Source organism: Oryx dammah, unplaced genomic scaffold (genome assembly GCF_014754425.2).
Source record: "Oryx dammah isolate SB20612 unplaced genomic scaffold, SCBI_Odam_1.1 HiC_scaffold_29, whole genome shotgun sequence".
Classification (NCBI taxonomy): Eukaryota; Metazoa; Chordata; class Mammalia; order Artiodactyla; family Bovidae; genus Oryx; species Oryx dammah.
The window spans coordinates 64,762,467-64,769,121 of NW_024070213.1; the positions used below are offsets into that span (position 1 = coordinate 64,762,467).

The following is a 6,655-nucleotide window of genomic DNA, read 5'->3' on the forward strand; positions in this document are numbered from 1 at the left end:
CACCTAACCCTTCCACAGAAGGTAACCAATTAGACATCTCCCAACCCGGAAACTCCTGTTTTTTGAATTTTTCACGCGAGAATACCCTATATAAGCAATGTAACCCAGAGTTTGGGGCTCCTCTCCTTAGCCACTTCGTTGGTAATGGTGGGAGCCCCAGCTCAAGCTTGGTAATAAAAACTCTCTTGCTTTTGCATCAGATATCGGCTCCCTGGTGGTCATTGGGAGATTTTGCAACTTGGGCATAACATTTGGGGGCTCATCTGGGATCTCCCATCGGCTCCATGGGAAGACCTATCCGGAGAGTTATCTGTAAACCGTAAGTTTTTTTTTTTTTTTTTTTCCTGCTTTTCTTTTTGCCTCTGACAAGGCCTATTTTCTGAGACTGGTACATGACTCAGGCGGACGCGCCAATGGGTCACTGGTGTGGGTCATTGGGAGACATCCCCGGCCCCTTCGGAGGGGACGGAGTGCCCCTGTTCTCTGTAGACGATAGCCGGTCGCTCCCACTGAATGGCCGGAGGCCGTCGTCTTACTTTCAGTTTTGCCTCCGGACTCCTGGAGGTCTGTATCTTCTCTTTCTCTGTCTGTCTGTGTGGCTATCTGTACTGTCTGTGTTAATTTACCAACATCTGACTGATCTAGGAAAGATGGGGCAAAGTCAATCTAACCTTACCCCTCTATCCCTAATCACTGACCATTTTAAGGAGGTCAAGATGTGCACATGTGACCTCAGTGTGGAAATTAAGAAAGATAAATTGATCACTTTTTGCAGCACGGAATGGCCAACCTTCCACGTGGGATGGCCCCCAGAGGGCACCTTTGACTTGGAAACCATGCACCAAGTCCAAGACATTATCTTTTGACCGCGGAGTGGACACCCTGACCAAGTTCCGTATGTCATAGTGTGGGAAGATCTCATGTTGCGCCCCCCTCCATGGGTAAAACCTTTCCTGCCTCAACAGGGATTCTCCACCACACAGGTGTTGGTGATGTGTAGGAAAGAACCTGAAATATCTCAAGGAACCTGAACCAATGGCACCGCTGTACCCCATTTTACAAGGGGGAACAGAGGAAGAACTTCTCTTCCCACCCCCTTACCAACCCCTCGAGCCACCGCGGGCCCCTGCTATCCCTCCACCTAGGGCCGACGCATCAGAAGGGGGGCCCGCACAAAATACTTGCCATACGCGAGCCATGTCTCCAGCGGGGCTGGTAGACTCAACTGTTGCCCTCCCTTTACGAGTGGCCGGTCCCCTCGACGAGGAAGGGAACCAACCTCATCAATACTGGCCCTTCTCTACCAGTGACCTATATAACTGGAGGTCACAGAATGCTAAATTCTCACATAACCCTAGAGATCTAACTAACTTTCTAGAAACTGTGCTTTTTACTCATTAGCCCACCTGGGACGACTGTCAACAGCTGCTCCAGATTCTCTTCACTATGGAAGAGAGAAAGAGAATACAGAATGAGGCCCATAAAAGGGTCCCAGGGGCAAATGGAGAACCCACCACTAATACAGATGAAATTAACACCTCTTTTCCTTTATCGCGACCTGACTGGGATTACAATATGGCACAAGGTAAGGAGAGGCTCCGGGTCTACCACCAGACTCTGTTGTGGGGGCTCAAGGCAGCTGCACAGAAACCCACTAACCTAGCTAGGGTAGGAGATGTTCAACAAGGCCCCACTGAGAGTCCAGCTGCTTATCTGGAAAGGCTGATGGAGGCCTTTAGACAATACACCTCCATGGACTTGGAGGCAGAAGGCACTCAGGCTGCTTTGATAATGCATTTTGTCAACCAGGCGGCTCCAGACATTAAAAAAAAAGCTACAAAAACTAGAGCGCCTTGGTGAAAAGAGTATCCAGGATTTAATAACAGTGGCAGAAAGGGTCTACAATACTCGAGAGACCCCCGAGGAAAAACAAGCTAAGGCAGCAGACCTCCAGACCCGCAACATGGCGCACATCCTGCTAGCAGCAACAGTTCCTGCTCAGGAGAAAGGGAGCGCCAGCTGCGTCGCCTCGTGGCTGAAGGTAAGAGCCACCCCAGCCACCCCCGTACGCGACCAGCATTAGGAAAGAACCAATGTGCCTATCGTATGGAGGAAGGACACTGGGCCAAAGAATGCCCTAAGAAAAAGAAGGGACCACGAAAGACCCCTATCCTGGCCGTCGATGAACTGAGCAACTGGGGGAGATGGGGTTCGGCGCCCCTCCCTGAACCCAGGGTAACCCTAAGAGTGGAGGGGACCCCAGTTGACTCCCTTGTCAACACAGGGGCTCAATATGCAGTTTTGCTGGAGCCCCAAGGGAAACTGGCCAAAAAGACTTTATGGGTGCAGGGGGCCACTGGGATGAAACAACATCAATGGACTACCCAAAGATCAGTGGATTTGGGCATGGGCCGGTTATCCCACTCCTTTATGGTCATCCCAGAATGCCCCTTCCCACTGTTGGGAAGAGACTTGTTAACCAAGATGGGAGCTCAAATTCACTTCCTCCCAGGAGAAACTAAAATACTTGATCAGGCTGGCAGGCCAATTCAAGTACGGACAATTCAATTAGAGGATGAATATGGGCTACACCAAAAACCGACCCTTCCCCAAACGGACATCCAGGAGTGGCTAGATGAATTCCCTGAGGCGTGGGCAGAGACAGGGGGAACCGGCTTGGTTAGGCACCACCCTCCTATATATATAGATCTCAAGCCAGGGGCCGATCCCATCCAAGTCAGAAAATATCCTATGACCTTAGAGGCCCGACAGGGAATCACCCCCCATATCCGCAGGCTCCTAGCCCAGAAAATCTTGAGACCCTGTCAGTTGGCATGGAACACTCCCCTGTTCCCTGTTAAAAAACCAAATTCTCATGACTATCGGCCAGTACAGGACCTGTGGGAAGTTAACTGCCGAGTTCTAGATATTCATCCTATGGTGCCAAACCCATACAACCTCTTGAGCTCACTCCCGCCAGATCATCACTGGTATAGGGTCCTAGATCTAAAAGACGCTTTCTTTAGTCTATCCCTGGCACCCAAGAGCCAGGAGCTTTTCGCCTTTGAGTGGTCCGACCTAGAAGAGGGGATCAACGGACAGCTGACCTGGACGCGACTGCCACAGGGATTTAAAAATTCTCCCACCATCTTCGATGAGGCCCTCCATGAAGACCTGGGTGAGTTTAGACAACAGCACCCCCAACTAACCTTGTTGCAATACGTAGATGACCTCTTAACTGCAGCAAAAGACCAACAGACTTGCCTCATGGGCATCCGAGAACTATTGCGGACCCTTGGAAAATTTGGGTACTGAGCCTCAGCCAAAAAGGCTCAGTCAGATATGCAAACCAGAAGTCACTTACTTAGGGTATGTGTTAAAAGAAGGGCAGAGGTGGCTGTCAGAAGCACGAAAGGAGATGGTACTCAAAATACCGACCCCAGACTCACCTTGAAGGGTGAGAGAATTCCTGGGGTCTGCTGGCTTCTGCCATCTTTGGATTCCAAACTATGCAGAACTGGCTAAACTCTTATATGAAGCCACCAAAAGTACCATCCCTTTCAGCTGGACAGAACAGATGGAGGCCACCTTCAAAACTATTAAAACGGCTCTGCTGTCAGCCCCCACCCTAGGGTTGCCTGACATCACAAAACCCTTTCTCCTGTATGTGGATGAAAAACAAGGAGTAGCAAAAGGGGTGCTGATGCAACATTTGGGACCTTGGAAACGGCCAGTGGCCTACTTGTCTAAACGCCTAGACCCCATAGCATCAGGCTGGCCCCCATGCCTCCGCATGATTGCGGCAGTGGCCCTATTGGTCAAAGATGCAGACAAACTGACACTAGGGCAGGAGTTACATATTACCCCCCCCATGCCATTGAGGGCATACTGAAAAAAACCCCAGATAGGTGGATCAGCAATGCTCGGCTGACCCACTACCAGGGACTACTGCTAAACGCCTCCAGAATCATCTTTATACCGCCTACTGCTCTCAACCCGGCTACGTTGCTTCCTAACCCGGACTTGGAAGCCCCAATCCATGACTGCAGTGACATACTAGCCCAGGTGCATGGGACACGAGAGGACTTGCAAGATCGCCCCCTGGCAGATGCTGAGGTCACCTGGTATAGGGAAGGGAGCAGTTTCATTCGAGATGGACTCAGGTATGCGGGGGCGGCCGTAACCACGGAAACCCAAATTGTGTGGGCAGAAGCACTACCTCCGGGTACTTCGGCTCAAAGGGCTGAACTAATCACCCTAACAAAAGCCCTCCAGTTGGGAAAGGACAAAAAGCTTAACATCATTACCGATACCTGATACGCCTTTGCTACTGCCCACATACACGGGGCCATCTACTTAATTGTCCATCAATTAAGAGGGGACTCCTCACAGCCGAGGGTAAGACGATTAAAAACAAAGAAGAAATAAAAGCTCTTCTCTCAGCATCATGGCTTCCTAAAAAACTAGCCATAATACACTGCTCGGGGCACCAGAAGCCAGACACCCCGATCTCAAAGGGAAACAACTTGGTGGACAAGGCAGCCAGGGATGCAGCCCAGAATACCATGATAGAGGCCACTCTTCAGCTGCCTGGCCCTGGGAGCCCTATTCTGCCAGCTTTGCCCAATTACTCAACAAGAGACTTAGAGTGGATAAAAAGCCTACCTATGGCCCAACAGCTGGCCGGGTGGTGGAGAGCAGCAGACAGCTCTCTAATCCTCCCAGAAGAACTAGGAAAACAAGTATTACTAAAAATGCATCATGCCACTCACCTGGGAACCCGCAAGATGCAAGACCTGATTAGACATGTCAAGATTACCATGAAAGATGTCAGGACAATAATAGGAGACATCGTATCAAACTGCAAAGCATGCCAGCTCACGAATGCTGTCCCTCATCTGGCCAACCAAGGAATTAGAGAATGGGGGACAAGACCAGGAGCTTACTGGGAGGTGGACTTCACTGAGATAAAACCAGATAAATATGGATACAAATACCTGTTGGTATTCATAGATACCTTCTCAGGGTGGGTAGAAGCTTTCCCCACCAAGAGAGAAACAGCACAGGTGGCGGCCTAAAAGCTGATTGAAGACATCTTGCCATGGTTCGGGTTCCCGGCACAGGTGGGGTCAGATAATGGGCCAGACTTCATGTGTCAGGTAAGCCAGGGGGTAACCTGGGCTTTGGGGGCTAGATGGAAGCTGCACTGTGCCTATAGGCCCCAGAGCTCAGGGCAAGTGGAAAGCGTGAATAGGACGCTTAAAGAGACATTAAAAAACTAGTTGCTGAGACTGGCGAGGACTGGGTGGCTCTCCTCCCCTTTGCCCTGTACCGGGTGCGGCCTCACCCTACCAACTGGGACTCACCCCTTTTGAAGTCATGTATGGGATACCTCCCCCAATAATCCCTAACCTAAAGGCAGAAGTGTTAAAAGAAATAGATGATCAGTAGTTGCTTTTTTGTCTCCGGTCCTTACTATACTCCCACAGGGACACATGGAAGAGGCTCAAAGCGCTATATGAATCAGGCCCTCCACCTGAACCTCACCACTACCGGCCAGGAGACTGGGTGTATGTGCGCCGTCATCGCCAAGAGACACTAGAGCCTAGGTGGAAGGGACCCTTCCTTGTCATCTTGACTACACCAACTGCTCTCAAAGTTGAGGGCATCTCTGCTTGGGTCCACTACACCCACACACGGCCTGCGGACCTGTTCGCCTTACAAGAAGAGTTCCTCCCCCAGTGGAAGGCCGAATTGGACAAAACTAACGCGTTCAAGCTAAAACTGCGAAGACAACAAAAGTAGGTAAAATGGTAAAATTGCTACCCGGCTACTTCTGGTGTTCTCCCTCCTGGGCTGGAAGGCTTTAGGTGCGGCCCAGGACCAAAATCCACAACCACCTTTTAAAGTAACCTGGAAACTATGAAATGGAGAGACATACGAGGTGCTGAACTAGACGACTGCCATGCACCCTGTAAACACATTGTGGCCCGACTTATACTTCCACCTAAAAGAATTGATGGAGACTTCCTGGGCACATGCTTATCTGCGGAAAGTGGGTTTCTATGTGTGTCCGGGGCACAAAAGAGACCAGATAAAGACTTGTGGTGGCATGCAGAGTCGTCAGTATAAGACACGGGAATGTGTGACTTCAAATGATGGCTGGTGGAAATGGAGTGTGTCCAGGCCATCGGACCTGGTCACGATGACTTTCGTAAATCCTATCACCTCAGACATGTGGAACAAGTGATTTACCGGTAATTGCCCTGACTGCTACCTCGTCAAGGTCTCCTTCACTTCTGAAGGACAGAAGGACATAAGATGGACATCTGGACTCGTCTGGGGTATACAGGGCCTCTGATTATTTTGCTTTTGCTACTCACCTTCTGGCCGTGTTTATTGAATAAGTTAATGACCTTCATCAAGAGCCGCATTAACACGGTGCAGCTTATGGTGCTCAGGTCCCAATATACAGCTCTGCCAGCAGCCCCCTTTAGTGGAAGAAAATATAGAGCTGGTTACAGACCCATGATTGGGTCTGTCCTGGGTCCTTGAGAAGGGGGGAATGAAGAGCCTAAGCCACTCCATTTTGCCAAAAAAAAAAAAAAAGGACTCCATTTCAGAGTTCTGAGGAAAGAGTCTTTGGAAATCCCCT

The 6,655-nt window shown here is 50.2% G+C and overlaps 1 pseudogene; it reads left to right on the forward strand.

Moving 5' to 3' along the window:
- The first annotated feature begins 2,106 nt into the window (after positions 1-2,106).
- Positions 2,107-5,805, forward strand: LOC120858063 (annotated as a pseudogene).
- The last annotated feature ends 850 nt before the right edge of the window (positions 5,806-6,655 follow it).